The sequence below is a fragment of the Anomaloglossus baeobatrachus genome, chromosome 3 (genome assembly GCF_048569485.1).
Source record: "Anomaloglossus baeobatrachus isolate aAnoBae1 chromosome 3, aAnoBae1.hap1, whole genome shotgun sequence".
In the NCBI taxonomy this organism is placed as follows: domain Eukaryota; kingdom Metazoa; phylum Chordata; class Amphibia; order Anura; family Aromobatidae; genus Anomaloglossus; species Anomaloglossus baeobatrachus.
This window is the reverse complement of record NC_134355.1, coordinates 418378754-418404724: the sequence shown is the minus strand read 5'-3', so window position 1 is coordinate 418404724 and position 25971 is coordinate 418378754. Positions and strand designations below refer to the sequence as shown.

Below are 25971 nucleotides of genomic sequence, written 5' to 3'. Positions count from 1 at the left end.
TGTGGGTGGTGTTTCCCCTGTTTAGGCAAATCAAGTATCCACTATCCATTACATCCAATTTTGCATTGCAAAATTCAAATGGCACAAATGGCAATCTTTCCTTTCTGAGCTCTGCCATGCATCCAAACAGTAGTTTTCCCCACCACATATCAGAGTATCGGCGTATATATGAGAAATTGCACAACAATATGTATTGTCCATTTTCTCGTGTTACCCTTGTAAAAATGCAAAATTTGGGGCTAAAATAAAATTTTAGGGGAAAAAATAAAAATTTTATTTTTTTCTTCCTCATTGCTTTAGCTCCTGTGAAGCACTTGAAGGGTTAAACTCATTGGATGTGGTTTTGATCAGTTTGAGTATTTAGTTTTTAGAATGGTATCACTTTTGGCTACTTTATGTCACATAGGTCTCTCAAAGTGACTTCAAATGTGATGTGGTCCCTAAAAAAATGGTTAAGTAAATTTTGTTGAAAAAATTAGAAATTGCTGATACACGCTTAACCCTTCTAACTTCCTACCTCTAAAAAATAATGTTTCAAAAATGGTGTAACGTAAACACGTCGCAAATGTTATTTATTAACTATTTTGTGTATTATAGCTATCTGGTTTAAGGTCATAAAAATTCAAAATTTGAAAATTGTATAAATAATGTAATTGTTTGCCAAAATTATGATAGTTTGATAAATAAATGCAAACTAAAACTAGTGTCGAAATTATACACTAAACACATAGTAGACAATGAGACACTATAACCCCTAGATGGAATACCTTAAGCAACTGATGAGCATTTCACCATGGTTTTTTCCATGGGTGGTTCCCTCTTTTTTATGTGTAAATTAACATTACAGTTATTGTAATTGTTTTTTAAGGTATCCCATCTAGGGGTGTGAGTGTCTCATGACTTTCTATGCACTTAGTGTACTTTTTGGAGACTGGGTTAGTGATGCATTTGTGATATCTGTGCTTGCTTGGAGATTTTCCACTGGCATTAACCATTTATACTACATTGCACTTTAAATAAGAAAATAGTTGTAACTGCACATTGTTTATTATTTCCTCCGACCAATGGGAGCATTGCCAGTCATCTTGATTAATTTAATCCAGCAAAGCAACCTTCATTTGAATTCTTCTTTATTAAATTCTAAACAGCATTTATAAAAATGGAGTCAGAGCTTCATGAATTGTAATTAGTGATGGGCAGACTCGCAGATACCCTGGTTCGGGCCTGGATTTGATCTCGCATATCTGGCAGGACGCCGGTCCCCATATAAGTCTATGGGGAGCAGAATCTGGAGCTTTAAAATGGTGGTGGAAGGGATAGGAGCATTGAAGCAAGTGTGTTATAATTACTAAGTCTCACGCGCAGCTCTAATGCTTTTTTCAGGGCCGTTAGCTAACCTCAGTCTTGCATTAGATGCCACATTCCTGGAACTTTACCCAGCTCATCCCGACTGCCCTGGTATATTGGCAATCGGGGTAATGAGAGTTAATAAAAGCTCACAGCTGCCACTAAGCCCTAGATTAGTAATAGGAGGCATCTATGAGACCCGCATTACTAATCTGTACGTGAAAAGAAATAAACACAAACATCAAAAAATCATTTATTGGAATTGAAATACAAAAAACCCATCCTCTTTCATCCCTTTATTAACCCCCAAAACACCCAGGTCCTATGTAATCCACACAAGCTACCACGACAATCCCAGCTCTGCTACATCAGAAATCACAGTGCACGGACACAGTGCTGTATACCCTACAGTGTTACGGGTCGTTGGTGAGGTTCTTGCGGCTGAGGCTAAGTCCTGTAGTGGGACTTCTGAGCATGTGCGAGCTTGCAAGCAGGTTTTTGTTCTAAGTCACCTTTTGCCCCTTTTGAGCATGCTCACCACCTGGCGATTGTCGATTGGTCGTGAACTGGTATCACATGACTATGAAGTGTCGGCTTCTGATTGGTCGCGAGTGATGTCATCGCTGACGCGTGATCACATGACATTGACATACTGTCTGGTGATTGGCCGTGGATGACATCATCACTGACACGGGGTAACATGACCATGACATGTTGGCTGCCTATTGGCCGCGGGTGACGTCATTCTTGACAAACTTGCTGATGATTGGTGGATTAAGCTCGGAGCTCCTCCATCTTGTGGGAGGTGCTTCATCTATAAAGATCCCTGCAGCACGCTGTTCGGCACTCAGTCGTTCTTGGTGCATGCATGGGGTAGACGCCTCATGTGTGATGTCCAATACTACCCGCTTCCTTGCATTTTAGTAGAACGGGTTAGGTAGGGTCTCAGTACCAACTAATAGTATACTACAACCCACTTTCATCTACCTTAGAGGAGCAGGTTTAGGCAGGGCCATCATTCACTGCTCTCAGTGTCTCTCTAATTCGTCTGTGCGGTTAGCATAGAGAGTTCACTGACTTCCTCTGTGTGGTTAGCACAAAGAGTTCAGGCAGGGACTATCATTAAGCCTAAACAGTACGGAGAGTACTGTTTGCACCCACATCAGTGTGAAGTAACACTGGTATTAGTTAGTGGACTGCAGTTGGGGCTACCATCCACTTATGTTTTGTAGTTCCTGTAATTGGGCAGGAGCTACAGGTCCACTCTTCATATTATTCGCATTCACACACTTGCTGCATTATTTGTTACCTCTCCTCTGTGAAGCAACAGGGTGTTGGTTAGTGGACAGCGTTTGGAGTAACCATCCACGTATGCTTGTAGTTCCTGTAATTGGGCAGAAGCCACAGGTCCACTTTTCATATTATTCGCATTCACACACCTGCTGCACTATTAGTTACATCTCCTCTGTGAGGTAACAGAGGTGTTTTTAAGTGGACAGCAGTTGCGGCACCATCCGCATATGCTTTGTAGTTCCTGTAATTGGGCAGGAGCTACAGGTCCACCCTTTTTATCATTTTGACATTTGCCATGTCTCCGTGATTTAACAGTGAACACTGCACTTAGTCTTAGTGTCACTGTGAGGTAATAGTGACAGTACCACTCAAGTGGTACAGTATCCCTTACTTTTCCTTCATCAGCAGCAGATTTTTCTGCACGGTGGGCCCTGACTGCTAGATAGCCTACCTATTCCCTACCATCTGGCAGTCCCAATAACATCCAGAGAGCTGTATGTGCCCTCCACCCCAGTGCTGTATGCACCTCAGAGCTGTATGTCCTCAAAACCCAGTGCTGTATACCCCCATAGTTGTATGTCCTCTCCACCCCAATGCTTTATACCCACCAGAGCTGTATGTCCCCAACCCCAGTGCTTTATACCTCCCAGAGCTGTATGTCCCCTCCACCCCAGCTTTTTATACCCCCCAAGGCTGTATGTTCACTAACCCCAGTGATTTATATCCCCCAGATCTATATGACCTCCAACCCCAGTGATGTATACCCCCAAAACTGTATGTCCCACAACCCTAGTGCTTATATACCTCTCAGAGCTGTATGTCCCCCAACCAGTGCTGTATGACCCGTCTGTAGCTGTATACACCCCCATTGTTGTATGTCTCCTCCCCACAAATGTGTATGAATCCCAGTAATGTATGTTAAGGTGGTCTAAGTCAGACCATTTAGATAAATTGGAAGGTAGCCAAATTGGATGGTAAGACTGCAGTCTGAATGCAATTGACGCAGAGTCAATAATGAGCCTGGGTAAAATGCAAATGCCATACATCTTTATTACAGGGACCCATATTTATACAGACATATGGGTAGGTGTGTTTAACCAAAGTTCATAATGAGCTAATGCATAGCATGATCATGTCTTAATATTATTCCTGACATCTGCAGTTTCGGTATAGATAAGTAATATCTGATCAATATGTTTATTTCAGCAGAAAATTATGCTTCGCACGTAATTATCTTTATTACAGTAATATAATCATAGGTGTGCCTGGTACAAACTGGTATTTTGTGTAATATTCACTGAGAGTCTACGGGTCATCGTGACCAATTAAACTGTGTTAAGCATATTGAATCTTTATTAAGCAGTATTTTGTATTAACTCCTGAAATGGGGGTCTTACTGCCCTATTAGTCCCTCCTTTTGAGAATAAGATATGATTCTTCCTAATCACTAGGTACATACAAAAGCAAAAGGCTAGTGTCGGATTTAACTAATTATTTTCTTCACCGAAGCCCCCAGTGAGAGAAGATCATATCCTTCTTCTTAATTACAGCATCTCAGTCTTCGTCACGAGGTTTCACTCCATACATAGTCTTAGTGATGGATGCATCGATCAGTCTTTAAGAAGTCCTCAGATACAAGGAATACAGCAACATCCACAGGTGACGAGTATTGCTGCTACGACTGCCAGAGAAATAAGAAGGCTGGACACCTGGTGACTCCATTTCCCGAACCACGATTCGAGCCAGTCCGTGAAAACATTGTCTAGGCCGGAGTTCTATGCAAGCTCCTCAGATAACGATGTTAGGCCCTCCAATGCTTTACTTCCATCAGGAGCTGTATTGTTAGGGATAAAAGTACAACAATGAGTACCAAGCATGTTACAGACCCCTCCTTTTTCTGCTAATAACATATTTAAAGCCATTCTGTTCTGCTACGTCATTAAAGAGGTTGGAGCAATTTGATCAGCTATTTTGTTATATTTCTAGTGTAGTTTATAAAACGTTTTTGTTCACCATTATTATGGGAATTGATTCAAAACCTTGTTGCTATTTGATTTCTGGCTTTAAATCTATGTAGACATCGGGCGATTGTCTATTTTAATTTATTTATTTTACTGGTTAACAGGGAATCATTATAGGGGGTCATTTTCTTGCAGTTTAATGGTGTTGGGTAGACAATGTATCCCCTATTGATAATAAGGAGGATATAACTGAGCTATAAATGGCATCTTTTTGTAAGGGTTGTCTGGTTAGTGTAAAGGGACAATATACATTTAAAACCTTTCTTCTAGGGTCTATGGGGAATGGTACAGTACTTAGGTGAGGTCTAGCTGCTGCTTAACCAAAACATAATGACCTATTTACCGGTTGCAATGTATCTATGCAATGCTAACCATCTTTCCTAATTATAGTTCCTTGACCAATAAGACAAAACAAATACAACCAGCTTATGTATCAGAGAAAATATGTAACAAGTAGAAGAGGAGAGACTCCATCTCCGTCTCAAGTCCGGCATCTTTTTGTACTGTGATTCATGGATCCATGTAGGTCTCCGTTCAACCTTTACAGCAGTGTTGGTCATCAGGAGGACTTGGAAAGCCACATCATATCTGGTTCCAGGGCTCATTAGGTGAATCTCCTGATAAAGATCTGGAGTGGAGGAAAAAAAACTGAACGTATGTTAGTCAAATAGTTCACTTCTTGAACAACAGATTTAGCATCTGGGGGCACTTCCAAACAGAATCTCATAGAGTTTAAACTTAGTGGTTCCTGCTAGGGTGTATCTAGCACTGAACAATGTAAGGGGGAGACTTCATGCCCTTGTGTTCCCTGTTTCCTGTACTGCCTCAACCGCTCAACCCTCCCACTATTTTGTAGTTGTTATGGGGTGTGTAGGGACTAGAGTTGAGCGCGGTTCGCGGGTCGAGGTTCTCCAGTTCGGGGCTCGAGTGATTTTTGGGGCTGTTCGAGATCGAACTAGAACTCGAGCTTTTTGCAAAAGCTCGATAGTTCTAGATACGTTCGAGAACGGTTCTAGCAGCAAAAAGCAGGGCTTTTTACAGATGCAGTGTGCAGGAGCCATCGCTGCCAGCCTGCCACAAGCTGGTAACCAAGATAAACATCGGGTATCCAAGCAAAGCGCTTTGGTTAGTAACCCGATATTTATCTTAGTTACGTGCAGGAAGCCCACACTTCCCGCTCAGCTCACTCCGCCCCCTCCTGCCCGCGGCATGTATACATACATATACACACACACACACTCTCACTCACGCACACCAAGCCCCCCCACCCCGGCTACAGTGTGCAGGAGCCATCGCTGGCAGCCTGCCACAAGCTGGTAACCAAGATAAACATCGGGTATCCAAGCAAAGCGCTTTGGTTAGTAACCCGATGTTTATCTTAGTTACGTGCAGGAAGCCCACACTTCCCGCTCAGCTCACCCCGCCCCCTCCTGCCCGCGGCATGTACACATACATATACACACACGCACACACACACACACTCTCACACACCCCCCCCCCCGCTCGGCTTACCTGCGGTGATGAAGTCCCGCCATCCCGACCTCAGCGCTGTCACTGTCCTCCATGGCCGCCGCTTGTCACATCACCTATCGCTTCCGACCCGAGACTGACACTGGCGGTGACGTCACGGACCTCTCGCAATACTTGATGTGAAGGCGCCGGTCATTGACCTCAGTGACAGGGGCTGTCGGCAGTGCTGGAGATCAGCGCAGGTAATGTACCTCGCTGACAGCAGCACTTGTCACCCCCTGCAGTGACCTGGGCTGACCCATTGATGTTAGCTCAGGTCACTGCATTGCTCTCCCAGCCAATGGGGAACATCCTGCTCTTCATTGACTGGGACAGTGTGGATCGTCATGGCAACCCCTTGGATTACACCAGACCTGGATTTGTTTTTCAATCTAATAAATTGGTTAAAGAGGGAATGTTTTGGGGAGTGTTTTTTGAAATAAAAATGTGGTTGTCGTCTATTTTTTTTTATTACTGACTGGGTTGGTGATGTTGGGTATCTGATAGACGCCTGACCTCACCAACCCCAGGGCTTGATGCCAGGTGACATTACACATCTGGTATTATCCCCATATATTACCCCGTTTGCCACCGCACCAGGGCGCGGGATGAGCTGGGGCGAAGCACCAGGATTGGCGCATCTAAAGGATGCACCACTTCTGGGGCGGCTGCGGCCTGCTATTTTTAGGCTGGGGAGATTCCAATAACCATGGACCTCCCTAGTCTGAGAATATCAGGCCCCAGCTGTCTGCTTTACCTTGGCTGGTGATCCAATTTTGGGGGACCCCTACGTGTTTTTTTTTTTTAATTATTTATTTAATTTAAAATAACAGCGTGGGGTGCCCTCAGTTTTGGATTACCAGCCAAGGTGAGGTTGCCAGCTGTGGTCTGCAGGCTGCAGCCGTCTGCTTTACCCTAGCTGGCTACAAAACTAGGGGGAACCCTACGTCATTTTTTTTTTCATTTTTTTGGCTAAATACAAAGCTAAGCACCCCTTAGTGCCACATGAAAGGTACCAAAGGGTGCTCCACTTTTTCTCCATTTTTTTCTCCACTTTTTCTCCACTTTTTTCTCCACTTTTTTCTCCACTTTTTCTCCTCTTATGCTCCACTTTTTCTCCACTTTCTCTCCTCTTAATCTCCACTTTTTCTCCACTTTTTCTCCACTTTTTCTCCACTTTTTTTCTCCACTTTTTCTCCTCTTATGCTCCACTTTTTCTCCACTTTTTCTCCACTTTTTCTCCACTTTTTCTCCTCTTATGCTCCACTTTTTCTCCACTTTTTCTCCACTTTTTCTCCTCTTATGCTCCACTTTTTCTCCACTTTTTTCTCCACTTTTTCTCCACTTTTTTCTCCACTTTTTCTCCTCTTATGCTCTACTTTTTCTCCACTTTTTCTCCACTTTTTCTCCACTTTTTCTCCTTTTTTTTCTCCACTTTTTCTCCACTTTTTCTCCACTTTTTCTCCACTTTTTCTCCACTTTTTTCTCCACTTTTTTCTCCACTTTTTCTCCTCTTATGCTCCACTTTTTCTCCACTTTTTTCTCCACTTTTTCTCCTCTTATGCTCCACTTTTTCTCCACTTTTTCTCCACTTTTTTCTCCACTTTTTCTCCACTTTTTTCTCCACTTTTTCTCCTCTTATGCTCCACTTTTTCTCCACTTTTTCTCCACTTTTTCTCCTCTTATGCTCCACTTTTTCTCCACTTTTTATCCTCTTATGCTCCACTTTTTCTCCACTTTTTCTCCTCTTAAACTCCACTTTTTCTCCTCTTATGCTCCACTTTTTCTCCACTTTTTCTCCACTTTTTCTCCTCTTATGCTCCACTTTTTCTCCACTTTTTCTCCTCTTAATCTCCACTTTTTCTCCTCTTATATTCCACTTTTTCTCCACTTTTTCTCCTCTTAATCTCCACTTTTTCTCCTCTGATGCTCCACTTTTTCTCCACTTTTTCTCCACTTTTTCTCCTCTTATGCTCCACTTTTTCTCCACTTTTTCTCCTCTTAATCTCCACTTTTTCTCTTCTTATGCTCCACTTTTTCTCCACTTTTTCTCCTCTTAATCTCCACTTTTTCTCCTCTTATGCTTTACTTTTTTTCCACTTTTTCTCCTCTTATGCTCCACTTTTTCTCCTCTTAATCTCCACTTTTTCTCCTCTTATGCTACACTTTTTCTCCACTTTTTCTCCTCTTAATCTCCACTTTTTCTCCTCTTATGCTCCACTTTTTCTCCACTTTTTCTCCTCTTTTTCTCCTCTTATGCTCCACTTTTTCTCCACTTTCTCTCCTCTTAATCTCCACTTTTTCTCCACTTTTTCTCCACTTTTTCTCCACTTTTTCTCCACTTTTTTTCTCCACTTTTTCTCCTCTTATGCTCCACTTTTTCTCCACTTTTTCTCCACTTTTTCTCCACTTTTTCTCCTCTTATGCTCCACTTTTTCGCCACTTTTTCTCCACTTTTTCTCCTCTTATGCTACACTTTTTCTCCACTTTTTTCTCCACTTTTTCTCCACTTTTTTCTCCACTTTTTCTCCTCTTATGCTCTACTTTTTCTCCACTTTTTCTCCACTTTTTCTCCACTTTTTCTCCATTTTTTTCTCCACTTTTTCTCCACTTTTTCTCCACTTTTTCTCCACTTTTTCTCCACTTTTTTCTCCACTTTTTTCTCCACTTTTTCTCCTCTTATGCTCCACTTTTTCTCCACTTTTTTCTCCACTTTTTCTCCTCTTATGCTCCACTTTTTCTCCACTTTTTCTCCACTTTTTTCTCCACTTTTTCTCCACTTTTCTCTCCACTTTTTCTCCTCTTATGCTCCACTTTTTCTCCACTTTTTCTCCACTTTTTCTCCTCTTATGCTCCACTTTTTCTCCACTTTTTATCCTCTTATGCTCCACTTTTTCTCCACTTTTTCTCCTCTTAAACTCCACTTTTTCTCCTCTTATGCTCCACTTTTTCTCCACTTTTTCTCCACTTTTTCTCCTCTTATGCTCCACTTTTTCTCCACTTTTTCTCCTCTTAATCTCCACTTTTTCTCCTCTTATATTCCACTTTTTCTCCACTTTTTCTCCTCTTAATCTCCACTTTTTCTCCTCTGATGCTCCACTTTTTCTCCACTTTTTCTCCACTTTTTCTCCTCTTATGCTCCACTTTTTCTCCACTTTTTCTCCTCTTAATCTCCACTTTTTCTCTTCTTATGCTCCACTTTTTCTCCACTTTTTCTCCTCTTAATCTCCACTTTTTCTCCTCTTATGCTTTACTTTTTTCCACTTTTTCTCCTCTTATGCTCCACTTTTTCTCCTCTTAATCTCCACTTTTTCTCCTCTTATGCTACACTTTTTCTCCACTTTTTCTCCTCTTAATCTCCACTTTTTCTCCTCTTATGCTCCACTTTTTCTCCACTTTTTCTCCTCTTATGCTCCACTTTTTCTCCACTTTTTCTCCTCTTAATCTCCACTTTTTCTCTTCTTATGCTCCACTTTTTCTCCACTTTTTCTCCTCTTAATCTCCACTTTTTCTCCTCTTATGCTCCACTTTTTCTCCACTTTTTCTCCTCTTATGCTCCACTTTTTCTCCACTTTTTCTCCTCTTATGCTCCACTTTTTCTCCACTTTTTCTCCACTTTTTCTCCACTTTTTCTCCTCTTATGCTCCACTTTTTCTCCACTTTTTCTCCTCTTAATCTCCACTTTTTCTCCTCTTATGCTCCACTTTTTCTCCTCTTAATCTCCACTTTTTCTCCTCTTATGCTCCACTTTTTCTCCACTTTTTCTCCTCTTAATCTCCACTTTTTCTCCTCTTATGCTCCACTTTTTCTCCACTTTTTCTCCACTTTTTCTCCTCTTATGCTCCACTTTTTCTCCACTTTTTCTCCACTTTTTCTCCACTTTTTCTCCTCTTCTGCTCCACTTTTTCTCCACTTTTTCTCCTCTTAATCTCCACTTTTTCTCCTCTTATGCTCCACTTTTTCTTCACTTTTTTCTCCACTTTTTCTCCTCTTATGCTCCACTTTTTCTCCACTTTTTCTCCACTTTTTCTCCACTTTTTCTCCTCTTATGCTCCACTTTTTCTCCACTTTTTCTCCTCTTAATCTCCACTTTTTCTCCACTTTTTCTCCACTTTTTCTCCACTTTTTTCTCCACTTTTTTCTTCACTTTTTTCTCCACTTTTTCTCCTCTTATGCTCCACTTTTTCTCCACTTTTTCTCCACTTTGTTCTCCACTTTTTCTCCACTTTTTTATCCACTTTTTCTCCTCTTATGCTCCACTTTTTCTCCTCTTATGCTCCACTTTTTCTCCACTTTTTCTCCTCTTATGCTCCACTTTTTCTCCACTTTTTCTCCTCTTAATCTCCACTTTTTCTCCTCTTATGCTCCACTTTTTCTCCACTTTTTCTCCACTTTTTCTCCTCTTATGCTCCACTTTTTCTCCACTTTTTTCTCCACTTTTTCTCCTCTTATGGTCCACTTTTTCTCCACTTTTTCTCCACTTTTTCTCCACTTTTTCTCCTCTTATGCTCCACTTTTTCTCCACTTTTTCTCCTCTTAATCTCCACTTTTTCTCCACTTTTTCTCCATTTTTTCTCCACTTTTTTCTCCACTTTTTTCTCCACTTTTTTCTCCACTTTTTCTCCTCTTATGCTCCACTTTTTCTCCACTTTTTCTCCACTTTTTTCTCCACTTTTTCTCCACTTTTTTCTCCACTTTTTCTCCTCTTATGCTCCACTTTTTCTCCACTTTTTCTCCTCTTATGCTCCACTTTTTCTCCACTTTTTCTCCTCTTATGCTCCACTTTTTCTCCACTTTTTCTCTTCTTAATCTCCACTTTTTCTCCTCTTATGCTCCACTTTTTCTCCACTTTTTCTCCACTTTTTCTCCTCTTATGCTCCACTTTTTCTCCACTTTTTCTCCTCTTAATCTCCACTTTTTCTCCTCTTATGCTCCACTTTTTCTCCACTTTTTCTCCTCTTAATCTCCACTTTTTCTCCTCTTATGCTCCACTTTTTCTCCACTTTTTCTCCTCTTATGCTCCACCTTTTCTCCACTTTTTCTCCTCTTAATCTCCACTTTTTCTCTTCTTATGCTCCACTTTTTCTCCACTTTTTCTCCTCTTATGCTCCACTTTTTCTCCACTTTTTCTCCACTTTTTCTCCACTTTTTCTCCTCTTATGCTCCACTTTTTCTCCACTTTTTCTCCACTTTTTCTCCTCTTAATCTCCACTTTTTCTCCTCTTATGCTCCACTTTTTCTCCTCTTTTTCTCCTCTTATGCTCCACTTTTTCTCCACTTTTTCTCCACTTTTTCTCCACTTTTTCTCCTCTTCTGCTCCACTTTTTCTCCACTTTTTCTCCTCTTAATCTCCACTTTTTCTCCTCTTATGCTCCACTTTTTCTCCACTTTTTCTCCTCTTAATCTCCACTTTTTCTCCTCTTATGCTCCACTTTTTCTCCACTTTTTCTCCTCTTAATCTCCACTTTTTCTCCTCTTATGCTCCACTTTTTCTCCTCTTAATCTCCACTTTTTCTCCTCTTATGCTCCACTTTTTCTCCACTTTTTCTCCACTTTTTCTCCTCTTATGCTCCACTTTTTCTCCACTTTTTCTCCACTTTTTCTCCACTTTTTCTCCTCTTATGCTCCACTTTTTCTCCACTTTTTCTCCTCTTAATCTCCACTTTTTCTCCTCTTATGCTCCACTTTTTCTCCACTTTTTCTCCACTTTTTCTCCACTTTTTCTCATCTTATGCTCCACTTTTTCTCCACTTTTTCTCCTCTTAATCTCCACTTTTTCTCCTCTTATGCTCCAATTTTTCTCCACTTTTTCTCCTCTTAATCTCCACTTTTTCTCCTTTTATGCTCCACTTTTTCTCCACTTTTTCTCCACTTTTTCTCCTCTTAATCTCCACTTTTTCTCCTCTTATACTCCACTTTTTCTCCACTTTTTCTCTTCTTAATCTCCACTTTTTCTCCTCTTATGCTCCACTTTTTCTCCACTTTTTCTCCACTTTTTCTCCTCTTATGCTCCACTTTTTCTCCACTTTTTCTCCTCTTAATCTCCACTTTTTCTCCTCTTATGCTCCACTTTTTCTCCACTTTTTCTCCTCTTAATCTCCACTTTTTCTCCTCTTATGCTCCACTTTTTCTCCACTTTTTCTCCTCTTATGCTCCACTTTTTCTCCACTTTTTCTCCTCTTAATCTCCACTTTTTCTCTTCTTATGCTCCACTTTTTCTCCACTTTTTCTCCTCTTATTCTCCACTTTTTCTCCTCTTATGCTCCACTTTTTCTCCACTTTTTCTCCTCTTATGCTCCACTTTTTCTCCACTTTTTCTCCACTTTTTCTCCACTTTTTCTCCTCTTCTGCTCCACTTTTTCTCCACTTTTTCCCCTCTTAATCTCCACTTTTTCTCCTCTTATGCTCCACTTTTTCTCCACTTTTTCTCCTCTTAATCTCCACTTTTTCTCCTCTTATGCTCCACTTTTTCTCCACTTTTTCTCCACTTTTTCTCCTCTTATGTTCCACTTTTTCTCCACTTTTTCTCCACTTTTTCTCCACTTTTTCTCCTCTTATGCTCCACTTTTTCTCCACTTTTTCTCCTCTTAATCTCCACTTTTTCTCCTCTTATGCTCCACTTTTTCTCCACTTTTTCTCCACTTTTTCTCCACTTTTTCTCCACTTTTTCTCCTCTTATGCTCCACTTTTTCTCCACTTTTTCTCCTCTTAATCTCCCCTTTTTCTCCTCTTATGCTCCACTTTTTCTCCACTTTTTCTCCTCTTAATCTCCACTTTTTCTCCTCTTATGCTCCACTTTTTCTCCACTTTTTCTCCTCTTAATCTCCACTTTTTCTCCTCTTATGCTCCACTTTTTCTCCACTTTTTCTCCTCTTATGCTCCACTTTTTCTCCACTTTTTCTCCTCTTAATCTCCACTTTTTCTCCTCTTATGCTCCACTTTTTCTCCACTTTTTCTCCACTTTTTCTCCTCTTATGCTCCACTTTTTCTCCACTTTTTCTCCTCTTAATCTCCACTTTTTCTCCTCTTATGCTCCACTTTTTCTCCACTTTTTCTCCTCTTATGCTCCACTTTTTCTCCACTTTTTCTCCTCTTAATCTCCACTTTTTCTCCACTTTTTCTCCACTTTTTTCTCCACTTTTTTCTCCACTTTTTTCTCCACTTTTTCTCCTCTTATGCTCCACTTTTTCTCCACTTTTTCTCAACTTTGTTCTCCACTTTTTCTCCACTTTTTTCTCCACTTTTTCTCCTCTTATGCTCCACTTTTTCTCCACTTTTTCTCCTCTTATGCTCCACTTTTTCTCCACTTTTTCTCCTCTTATGCTCCACTTTTTGTCCACTTTTTCTCCTCTTAATCTCCACTTTTTCTCCTCTTATGCTCCACTTTTTCTCCACTTTTTCTCCTCTTAATCTTTACTTTTTCTCCTCTTATGCTCCACTTTTTCTCCACTTTTTCTCCTCTTAATCTCCACTTTTTCTCCTCTTATGCTCCACTTTTTCTCCACTTTTTCTCCTCTTATGCTCCACTTTTTCTCCACTTTTTCTCCACTTTTTCTCCACTTTTTCTCCTCTTATGCTCCACTTTTTCTCCACTTTTTCTCCTCTTAATCTCCACTTTTTCTCCTCTTATGCTCCACTTTTTCTCCACTTTTTCTCCACTTTTTCTCCACTTTTTCTCCTCTTATGCTCCACTTTTTCTCTACTTTTTCTCCTCTTAATCTCCACTTTTTCTCCTCTTATGCTCCACTTTTTCTCCACTTTTTCTCCTCTTAATCTCCACTTTTTCTCCTCTTATGCTCCACTTTTTCTCCACTTTTTCTCCACTTTTTCTCCTCTTAATCTCCACTTTTTCTCCTCTTATGCTCCACTTTTTCTCCACTTTTTCTCTTCTTAATCTCCACTTTTTCTCCTCTTATGCTCCACTTTTTCTCCACTTTTTCTCCACTTTTTCTCCTCTTATGCTCCACTTTTTCTCCACTTTTTCTCCTCTTAATCTCCAATTTTTCTCCTCTTATGCTCCACTTTTTCTCCACTTTTTCTCCTCTTATGCTCCACTTTTTCTCCACTTTTTCTCCTCTTAATCTCCACTTTTTCTCTTCTTATGCTCCACTTTTTCTCCACTTTTTCTCCTCTTATTCTCCACTTTTTCTCCTCTTATGCTCCACTTTTTCTCCACTTTTTCTCCTCTTATGCTCCACTTTTTCTCCACTTTTTCTCCACTTTTTCTCCACTTTTTCTCCTCTTCTGCTCCACTTTTTCTCCACTTTTTCTCCTCTTAATCTCCACTTTTTCTCCTCTTATGCTCCACTTTTTCTCCACTTTTTCTCCTCTTAATCTCCACTTTTTCTCCTCTTATGCTCCACTTTTTCTCCACTTTTTCTCCTCTTATGCTCCACTTTTTCTCCACTTTTTCTCCACTTTTTCTCCACTTTTTCTCCTCTTATGCTCCACTTTTTCTCCACTTTTTCTCCTCTTAATCTCCACTTTTTCTCCTCTTATGCTCCACTTTTTCTCCACTTTTTCTCCACTTTTTCTCCACTTTTTCTCCACTTTTTCTCCTCTTATGCTCCACTTTTTCTCCACTTTTTCTCCTCTTAATCTCCACTTTTTCTCCTCTTATGCTCCACTTTTTCTCCACTTTTTTCTCCACTTTTTCTCCTCTTATGCTCCACTTTTTCTCCACTTTTTCTCCACTTTTTCTCCACTTTTTCTCCTCTTATGCTCCACTTTTTCTCCACTGTTTCTCCTCTTAATCTCCACTTTTTCTCCACTTTTTCTCCACTTTTTTCTCCACTTTTTTCTCCACTTTTTCTCCTCTTATGCTCCACTTTTTCTCCACTTTTTCTTCACTTTTTTCTCCACTTTTTCTCCACTTTTTTCTCCACTTTTTCTCCTCTTATGCTCCACTTTTTCTCCACTTTTTCTCCTCTTATGCTCCACTTTTTCTCCACTTTTTCTCCTCTTATGCTCCACTTTTTCTCCACTTTTTCTCCTCTTAATCTCCACTTTTTCTCATCTTATGCTCCACTTTTTCTCCACTTTTTCTCCTCCTATGCTCCACTTTTTCTCCACTTTTTCTCCACTTTTTCTCCACTTTTTCTCCTCTTATGCTCCACTTTTTCTCCACTTTTTCTCCTCTTAATCTCCACTTTTTCTCCTCTTATGCTCCACTTTTTCTCCACTTTTTCTCCTCTTAATCTCCACTTTTTCTCCTCTTATGCTCCACTTTTTCTCCTCTTAATCTCCACTTTTTCTCCTCTTATGCTTTACTTTTTCTCCACTTTTTCTCCTCTTTTGCTCCACTTTTTCTCCACTTTTTCTCCACTTTTTCTCCTCTTATGCTCCACTTTTTCTCCACTTTTTCTCCTCTTAATCTCCACTTTTTCTCCTCTTATGCTCCACTTTTTCTCCACTTTTTCTCCTCTTAATCTCCACTTTTTCTCCTCTTATGCTCCACTTTTTCTCCACTTTTTCTCCTCTTAATCTCCACTTTTTCTCCTCTTATGCTCCACTTTTTCTCCACTTTTTCTCCACTTTTTCTCCTCTTATGCTCCACTTTTTCTCCACTTTTTCTCCTCTTAATCTCCACTTTTTCTCCTCTTATGCTCCACTTTTTCTCCACTTTTTCCCCTCTTAATCTCCACTTTTTCTCCTCTTATGCTCCACATTTTTTTTCTCCACTTTTTCTCCTATTATGCTTCACATTTTCTACACTTTTTCTCCTCTTAATCTCCACTTTTTCTCTTCTTATGCTCCACTTTTTCTCCACTTTTTCTCCTCTTAATCTCCACTTTTTCTCCTCTTATGCTCCACTTTTTCTCCACTTTTTCTCCTCTTATGCTCCACTTTTTCTCCACTTTTTCTCCTCTTAATCTCCACTTTTTCTCCTCTTATGCTCCACTTTTTCTCCACTTTTTCTCCTCTTAATCTCCACTTTTTCTCCTCTTATGCTCCACTTTTTCTCCACTTTTTCTCCTCTTAATCTCCACTTTTTCTCCTCTTATGCTCCACTTTTTCTCCACTTTTTCTCCTCTTAATCTCCACTTTTTCTCCTCTTATGCTCCACTTTTTCTCCACTTTTTCTCCTCTTAATCTCCACTTTTTCTCCTCTTATGCTCCACTTTTTCTCCACTTTTTCTCCTCTTATGCTCCACTTTTTCTCCACTTTTTCTCCTCTTAATCTCCACTTTTTCTCTTCTTATGCTCCACTTTTTCTCCACTTTTTCTCCTCTTAATCTCCACTTTTTCTCCTCTTATGCTTTACTTTTTTTCCACTTTTTCTCCTCTTATGCTCCACTTTTTCTCCTCTTAATCTCCACTTTTTCTCCTCTTATGCTACACTTTTTCTCCACTTTTTCTCCTCTTAATCTCCACTTTTTCTCCTCTTATGCTCCACTTTTTCTCCACTTTTTCTCCTCTTTTTCTCCTCTTATGCTCCACTTTTTCTCCACTTTCTCTCCTCTTAATCTCCACTTTTTCTCCACTTTTTCTCCACTTTTTCTCCACTTTTTCTCCACTTTTTTTCTCCACTTTTTCTCCTCTTATGCTCCACTTTTTCTCCACTTTTTCTCCACTTTTTCTCCACTTTTTCTCCTCTTATGCTCCACTTTTTCGCCACTTTTTCTCCACTTTTTCTCCTCTTATGCTACACTTTTTCTCCACTTTTTTCTCCACTTTTTCTCCACTTTTTTCTCCACTTTTTCTCCTCTTATGCTCTACTTTTTCTCCACTTTTTCTCCACTTTTTCTCCACTTTTTCTCCATTTTTTTCTCCACTTTTTCTCCACTTTTTCTCCACTTTTTCTCCACTTTTTCTCCACTTTTTTCTCCACTTTTTTCTCCACTTTTTCTCCTCTTATGCTCCACTTTTTCTCCACTTTTTTCTCCACTTTTTCTCCTCTTATGCTCCACTTTTTCTCCACTTTTTCTCCACTTTTTTCTCCACTTTTTCTCCACTTTTCTCTCCACTTTTTCTCCTCTTATGCTCCACTTTTTCTCCACTTTTTCTCCACTTTTTCTCCTCTTATGCTCCACTTTTTCTCCACTTTTTATCCTCTTATGCTCCACTTTTTCTCCACTTTTTCTCCTCTTAAACTCCACTTTTTCTCCTCTTATGCTCCACTTTTTCTCCACTTTTTCTCCACTTTTTCTCCTCTTATGCTCCACTTTTTCTCCACTTTTTCTCCTCTTAATCTCCACTTTTTCTCCTCTTATATTCCACTTTTTCTCCACTTTTTCTCCTCTTAATCTCCACTTTTTCTCCTCTGATGCTCCACTTTTTCTCCACTTTTTCTCCACTTTTTCTCCTCTTATGCTCCACTTTTTCTCCACTTTTTCTCCTCTTAATCTCCACTTTTTCTCTTCTTATGCTCCACTTTTTCTCCACTTTTTCTCCTCTTAATCTCCACTTTTTCTCCTCTTATGCTTTACTTTTTTCCACTTTTTCTCCTCTTATGCTCCACTTTTTCTCCTCTTAATCTCCACTTTTTCTCCTCTTATGCTACACTTTTTCTCCACTTTTTCTCCTCTTAATCTCCACTTTTTCTCCTCTTATGCTCCACTTTTTCTCCACTTTTTCTCCTCTTATGCTCCACTTTTTCTCCACTTTTTCTCCTCTTAATCTCCACTTTTTCTCTTCTTATGCTCCACTTTTTCTCCACTTTTTCTCCTCTTAATCTCCACTTTTTCTCCTCTTATGCTCCACTTTTTCTCCACTTTTTCTCCTCTTATGCTCCACTTTTTCTCCACTTTTTCTCCTCTTATGCTCCACTTTTTCTCCACTTTTTCTCCACTTTTTCTCCACTTTTTCTCCTCTTATGCTCCACTTTTTCTCCACTTTTTCTCCTCTTAATCTCCACTTTTTCTCCTCTTATGCTCCACTTTTTCTCCTCTTAATCTCCACTTTTTCTCCTCTTATGCTCCACTTTTTCTCCACTTTTTCTCCTCTTAATCTCCACTTTTTCTCCTCTTATGCTCCACTTTTTCTCCACTTTTTCTCCACTTTTTCTCCTCTTATGCTCCACTTTTTCTCCACTTTTTCTCCACTTTTTCTCCACTTTTTCTCCTCTTCTGCTCCACTTTTTCTCCACTTTTTCTCCTCTTAATCTCCACTTTTTCTCCTCTTATGCTCCACTTTTTCTTCACTTTTTTCTCCACTTTTTCTCCTCTTATGCTCCACTTTTTCTCCACTTTTTCTCCACTTTTTCTCCACTTTTTCTCCTCTTATGCTCCACTTTTTCTCCACTTTTTCTCCTCTTAATCTCCACTTTTTCTCCACTTTTTCTCCACTTTTTCTCCACTTTTTTCTCCACTTTTTTCTTCACTTTTTTCTCCACTTTTTCTCCTCTTATGCTCCACTTTTTCTCCACTTTTTCTCCACTTTGTTCTCCACTTTTTCTCCACTTTTTTATCCACTTTTTCTCCTCTTATGCTCCACTTTTTCTCCTCTTATGCTCCACTTTTTCTCCACTTTTTCTCCTCTTATGCTCCACTTTTTCTCCACTTTTTCTCCTCTTAATCTCCACTTTTTCTCCTCTTATGCTCCACTTTTTCTCCACTTTTTCTCCACTTTTTCTCCTCTTATGCTCCACTTTTTCTCCACTTTTTTCTCCACTTTTTCTCCTCTTATGGTCCACTTTTTCTCCACTTTTTCTCCACTTTTTCTCCACTTTTTCTCCTCTTATGCTCCACTTTTTCTCCACTTTTTCTCCTCTTAATCTCCACTTTTTCTCCACTTTTTCTCCATTTTTTCTCCACTTTTTTCTCCACTTTTTTCTCCACTTTTTTCTCCACTTTTTCTCCTCTTATGCTCCACTTTTTCTCCACTTTTTCTCCACTTTTTTCTCCACTTTTTCTCCACTTTTTTCTCCACTTTTTCTCCTCTTATGCTCCACTTTTTCTCCACTTTTTCTCCTCTTATGCTCCACTTTTTCTCCACTTTTTCTCCTCTTATGCTCCACTTTTTCTCCACTTTTTCTCTTCTTAATCTCCACTTTTTCTCCTCTTATGCTCCACTTTTTCTCCACTTTTTCTCCACTTTTTCTCCTCTTATGCTCCACTTTTTCTCCACTTTTTCTCCTCTTAATCTCCACTTTTTCTCCTCTTATGCTCCACTTTTTCTCCACTTTTTCTCCTCTTAATCTCCACTTTTTCTCCTCTTATGCTCCACTTTTTCTCCACTTTTTCTCCTCTTATGCTCCACCTTTTCTCCACTTTTTCTCCTCTTAATCTCCACTTTTTCTCTTCTTATGCTCCACTTTTTCTCCACTTTTTCTCCTCTTATGCTCCACTTTTTCTCCACTTTTTCTCCACTTTTTCTCCACTTTTTCTCCTCTTATGCTCCACTTTTTCTCCACTTTTTCTCCACTTTTTCTCCTCTTAATCTCCACTTTTTCTCCTCTTATGCTCCACTTTTTCTCCTCTTTTTCTCCTCTTATGCTCCACTTTTTCTCCACTTTTTCTCCACTTTTTCTCCACTTTTTCTCCTCTTCTGCTCCACTTTTTCTCCACTTTTTCTCCTCTTAATCTCCACTTTTTCTCCTCTTATGCTCCACTTTTTCTCCACTTTTTCTCCTCTTAATCTCCACTTTTTCTCCTCTTATGCTCCACTTTTTCTCCACTTTTTCTCCTCTTAATCTCCACTTTTTCTCCTCTTATGCTCCACTTTTTCTCCTCTTAATCTCCACTTTTTCTCCTCTTATGCTCCACTTTTTCTCCACTTTTTCTCCACTTTTTCTCCTCTTATGCTCCACTTTTTCTCCACTTTTTCTCCACTTTTTCTCCACTTTTTCTCCTCTTATGCTCCACTTTTTCTCCACTTTTTCTCCTCTTAATCTCCACTTTTTCTCCTCTTATGCTCCACTTTTTCTCCACTTTTTCTCCACTTTTTCTCCACTTTTTCTCATCTTATGCTCCACTTTTTCTCCACTTTTTCTCCTCTTAATCTCCACTTTTTCTCCTCTTATGCTCCAATTTTTCTCCACTTTTTCTCCTCTTAATCTCCACTTTTTCTCCTTTTATGCTCCACTTTTTCTCCACTTTTTCTCCACTTTTTCTCCTCTTAATCTCCACTTTTTCTCCTCTTATACTCCACTTTTTCTCCACTTTTTCTCTTCTTAATCTCCACTTTTTCTCCTCTTATGCTCCACTTTTTCTCCACTTTTTCTCCACTTTTTCTCCTCTTATGCTCCACTTTTTCTCCACTTTTTCTCCTCTTAATCTCCACTTTTTCTCCTCTTATGCTCCACTTTTTCTCCACTTTTTCTCCTCTTAATCTCCACTTTTTCTCCTCTTATGCTCCACTTTTTCTCCACTTTTTCTCCTCTTATGCTCCACTTTTTCTCCACTTTTTCTCCTCTTAATCTCCACTTTTTCTCTTCTTATGCTCCACTTTTTCTCCACTTTTTCTCCTCTTATTCTCCACTTTTTCTCCTCTTATGCTCCACTTTTTCTCCACTTTTTCTCCTCTTATGCTCCACTTTTTCTCCACTTTTTCTCCACTTTTTCTCCACTTTTTCTCCTCTTCTGCTCCACTTTTTCTCCACTTTTTCCCCTCTTAATCTCCACTTTTTCTCCTCTTATGCTCCACTTTTTCTCCACTTTTTCTCCTCTTAATCTCCACTTTTTCTCCTCTTATGCTCCACTTTTTCTCCACTTTTTCTCCACTTTTTCTCCTCTTATGTTCCACTTTTTCTCCACTTTTTCTCCACTTTTTCTCCACTTTTTCTCCTCTTATGCTCCACTTTTTCTCCACTTTTTCTCCTCTTAATCTCCACTTTTTCTCCTCTTATGCTCCACTTTTTCTCCACTTTTTCTCCACTTTTTCTCCACTTTTTCTCCACTTTTTCTCCTCTTATGCTCCACTTTTTCTCCACTTTTTCTCCTCTTAATCTCCCCTTTTTCTCCTCTTATGCTCCACTTTTTCTCCACTTTTTCTCCTCTTAATCTCCACTTTTTCTCCTCTTATGCTCCACTTTTTCTCCACTTTTTCTCCTCTTAATCTCCACTTTTTCTCCTCTTATGCTCCACTTTTTCTCCACTTTTTCTCCTCTTATGCTCCACTTTTTCTCCACTTTTTCTCCTCTTAATCTCCACTTTTTCTCCTCTTATGCTCCACTTTTTCTCCACTTTTTTCTCCACTTTTTCTCCTCTTATGCTCCACTTTTTCTCCACTTTTTCTCCTCTTAATCTCCACTTTTTCTCCTCTTATGCTCCACTTTTTCTCCACTTTTTCTCCTCTTATGCTCCACTTTTTCTCCACTTTTTCTCCTCTTAATCTCCACTTTTTCTCCACTTTTTCTCCACTTTTTTCTCCACTTTTTTCTCCACTTTTTTCTCCACTTTTTCTCCTCTTATGCTCCACTTTTTCTCCACTTTTTCTCAACTTTGTTCTCCACTTTTTCTCCACTTTTTTCTCCACTTTTTCTCCTCTTATGCTCCACTTTTTCTCCACTTTTTCTCCTCTTATGCTCCACTTTTTCTCCACTTTTTCTCCTCTTATGCTCCACTTTTTGTCCACTTTTTCTCCTCTTAATCTCCACTTTTTCTCCTCTTATGCTCCACTTTTTCTCCACTTTTTCTCCTCTTAATCTTTACTTTTTCTCCTCTTATGCTCCACTTTTTCTCCACTTTTTCTCCTCTTAATCTCCACTTTTTCTCCTCTTATGCTCCACTTTTTCTCCACTTTTTCTCCTCTTATGCTCCACTTTTTCTCCACTTTTTCTCCACTTTTTCTCCACTTTTTCTCCTCTTATGCTCCACTTTTTCTCCACTTTTTCTCCTCTTAATCTCCACTTTTTCTCCTCTTATGCTCCACTTTTTCTCCACTTTTTCTCCACTTTTTCTCCACTTTTTCTCCTCTTATGCTCCACTTTTTCTCTACTTTTTCTCCTCTTAATCTCCACTTTTTCTCCTCTTATGCTCCACTTTTTCTCCACTTTTTCTCCTCTTAATCTCCACTTTTTCTCCTCTTATGCTCCACTTTTTCTCCACTTTTTCTCCACTTTTTCTCCTCTTAATCTCCACTTTTTCTCCTCTTATGCTCCACTTTTTCTCCACTTTTTCTCTTCTTAATCTCCACTTTTTCTCCTCTTATGCTCCACTTTTTCTCCACTTTTTCTCCACTTTTTCTCCTCTTATGCTCCACTTTTTCTCCACTTTTTCTCCTCTTAATCTCCAATTTTTCTCCTCTTATGCTCCACTTTTTCTCCACTTTTTCTCCTCTTATGCTCCACTTTTTCTCCACTTTTTCTCCTCTTAATCTCCACTTTTTCTCTTCTTATGCTCCACTTTTTCTCCACTTTTTCTCCTCTTATTCTCCACTTTTTCTCCTCTTATGCTCCACTTTTTCTCCACTTTTTCTCCTCTTATGCTCCACTTTTTCTCCACTTTTTCTCCACTTTTTCTCCACTTTTTCTCCTCTTCTGCTCCACTTTTTCTCCACTTTTTCTCCTCTTAATCTCCACTTTTTCTCCTCTTATGCTCCACTTTTTTCTCCACTTTTTCTCCTCTTAATCTCCACTTTTTCTCCTCTTATGCTCCACTTTTTCTCCACTTTTTCTCCTCTTATGCTCCACTTTTCTCCACTTTTTCTCCACTTTTTCTCCACTTTTTCTCCTCTTATGCTCCACTTTTTCTCCACTTTTTCTCCTCTTAATCTCCACTTTTTCTCCTCTTATGCTCCACTTTTTCTCCACTTTTTCTCCACTTTTTCTCCACTTTTTCTCCACTTTTTCTCCTCTTATGCTCCACTTTTTCTCCACTTTTTCTCCTCTTAATCTCCACTTTTTCTCCTCTTATGCTCCACTTTTTCTCCACTTTTTTCTCCACTTTTTCTCCTCTTATGCTCCACTTTTTCTCCACTTTTTCTCCACTTTTTCTCCACTTTTTCTCCTCTTATGCTCCACTTTTTCTCCACTGTTTCTCCTCTTAATCTCCACTTTTTCTCCACTTTTTCTCCACTTTTTTCTCCACTTTTTTCTCCACTTTTTCTCCTCTTATGCTCCACTTTTTCTCCACTTTTTCTTCACTTTTTTCTCCACTTTTTCTCCACTTTTTTCTCCACTTTTTCTCCTCTTATGCTCCACTTTTTCTCCACTTTTTCTCCTCTTATGCTCCACTTTTTCTCCACTTTTTCTCCTCTTATGCTCCACTTTTTCTCCACTTTTTCTCCTCTTAATCTCCACTTTTTCTCATCTTATGCTCCACTTTTTCTCCACTTTTTCTCCTCCTATGCTCCACTTTTTCTCCACTTTTTCTCCACTTTTTCTCCACTTTTTCTCCTCTTATGCTCCACTTTTTCTCCACTTTTTCTCCTCTTAATCTCCACTTTTTCTCCTCTTATGCTCCACTTTTTCTCCACTTTTTCTCCTCTTAATCTCCACTTTTTCTCCTCTTATGCTCCACTTTTTCTCCTCTTAATCTCCACTTTTTCTCCTCTTATGCTTTACTTTTTCTCCACTTTTTCTCCTCTTTTGCTCCACTTTTTCTCCACTTTTTCTCCACTTTTTCTCCTCTTATGCTCCACTTTTTCTCCACTTTTTCTCCTCTTAATCTCCACTTTTTCTCCTCTTATGCTCCACTTTTTCTCCACTTTTTCTCCTCTTAATCTCCACTTTTTCTCCTCTTATGCTCCACTTTTTCTCCACTTTTTCTCCTCTTAATCTCCACTTTTTCTCCTCTTATGCTCCACTTTTTCTCCACTTTTTCTCCACTTTTTCTCCTCTTATGCTCCACTTTTTCTCCACTTTTTCTCCTCTTAATCTCCACTTTTTCTCCTCTTATGCTCCACTTTTTCTCCACTTTTTCCCCTCTTAATCTCCACTTTTTCTCCTCTTATGCTCCACATTTTTTTTCTCCACTTTTTCTCCTATTATGCTTCACATTTTCTACACTTTTTCTCCTCTTAATCTCCACTTTTTCTCTTCTTATGCTCCACTTTTTCTCCACTTTTTCTCCTCTTAATCTCCACTTTTTCTCCTCTTATGCTCCACTTTTTCTCCACTTTTTCTCCTCTTATGCTCCACTTTTTCTCCACTTTTTCTCCTCTTAATCTCCACTTTTTCTCCTCTTATGCTCCACTTTTTCTCCACTTTTTCTCCTCTTAATCTCCACTTTTTCTCCTCTTATGCTCCACTTTTTCTCCACTTTTTCTCCTCTTAATCTCCACTTTTTCTCCTCTTATGCTCCACTTTTTCTCCACTTTTTCTCCTCTTAATCTCCACTTTTTCTCCTCTTATGCTCCACTTTTTCTCCACTTTTTCTCCTCTTAATCTCCACTTTTTCTCCTCTTATGCTCCACTTTTTCTCCACTTTTTCTCCTCTTAATCTCCACTTTTTCTCCTCTTATGCTCCACTTTTTCTCCACTTTTTCTCCACTTTTTCTCCTCTTATGCTCCACTTTTTCTCCACTTTTTTCTCCACTTTTTCTCCTCTTATGCTCCACTTTTTCTCCACTTTTTCTCCACTTTTTCTCCACTTTTTCTCCACTTTTTCTCCTCTTATGCTCCACTTTTTCTCCACTTTTTCTCCTCTTAATCTCCACTTTTTCTCCACTTTTTCTCCACTTTTTTCTCCACTTTTTTCTCCACTTTTTCTCCTCTTATGCTCCACTTTTTCTCCACTTTTTCTCCACTTTGTTCTCCACTTTTTCTCCACTTTTTTCTCCACTTTTTCTCCTCTTATGCTCCACTTTTTCTCCACTTTTTCTCCTCTTATGCTCCACTTTTTCTCCACTTTTTCTCCTCTTATGCTCCACTTTTTCTCCACTTTTTCTCCTCTTAATCTCCACTTTTTCTCCTCTTATGCTCCACTTTTTCTCCACTTTTTCTCCACTTTTTCTCCTCTTATGCTCCACTTTTTCTCCACTTTTTTCTCCACTTTTTCTCCTCTTATGCTCCACTTTTTCTCCACTTTGTCTCCACTTTTTCTCCACTTTTTCTCCTCTTATGCTCCACTTTTTCTCCACTTTTTCTCCTCTTAATCTCCACTTTTTCTCCACTTTTTCTCCACTTTTTTCTCCACTTTTTTCTCCACTTTTTTCTCCACTTTTTCTCCTCTTATGCTCCACTTTTTCTCCACTTTTTCTCCACTTTTTCTCCTCTTATGCTCCACTTTTTCTCCACTTTTTCTCCTCTTATGCTCCACTTTTTCTCCACTTTTTCTCCTCTTAATCTCCACTTTTTCTCCTCTTATGCTCCACTTTTTCTCCACTTTTTCTCCTCTTAATCTCCACTTTTTCTCCACTTTTTCTCCTCTTATGCTCCACTTTTTCTCCACTTTTTCTCCACTTTCTCTCCTCTTAATCTCCACTTTTTCTCAACTTTTTCTCCTCTTATGCTCCACTTTTTCTCCACTTTTTCTCCTCTTAATCTCCACTTTTTCTCCTCTTAATCTCCACTTTTTCTCCTCTTATGCTCCACTTTTTCTCCACTTTTTCTCCTCTTAATCTCCACTTTTTCTCCTCTTACGCTCCACTTTTTCTCCACTTTTTCTCCTCTTATGCTCCACTTTTTCTCCACTTTTTCTCCTCTTAATCTCCACTTTTTCTCCTCTTATGCTCCACTTTTTCTCCACTTTTTCTCCTCTTAATCTCCACTTTTTCTCCTCTTATGCTCCACTTTTTTTCCACTTTTTCTCCTCTTAATCTCCACTTTTTCTCCTCTTATGCTCCACTTTTTCTCCACTTTTTCTCCAATTTTTCTCCTCTTATGCTCCACTTTTTCTCCACTTTTTCTCCACTTTTTCTCCTCTTATGCTCCACTTTTTCTCCACTTTTTCTCCTCTTAATCTCCACTTTTTCTCCT

The 25971-nt window shown here is 39.4% G+C and overlaps 1 long non-coding RNA gene across 1 annotated transcript in view; it reads right to left on the bottom strand.

The window, feature by feature from the left end:
* Positions 1 to 3691: 3691 nt before the first annotated feature.
* The window catches only part of LOC142295363 (uncharacterized), a 45590-nt gene continuing 23310 nt past the window's right edge, over positions 3692 to 25971 (bottom strand). The window contains exons 2-3 of the long non-coding RNA XR_012751439.1: positions 5084 to 5289; positions 3692 to 4474 (exon numbers count right to left, since the gene is read on the bottom strand). This is a non-coding gene — a long non-coding RNA (uncharacterized LOC142295363). The remainder of the gene's footprint in view (positions 4475 to 5083; positions 5290 to 25971) is intronic.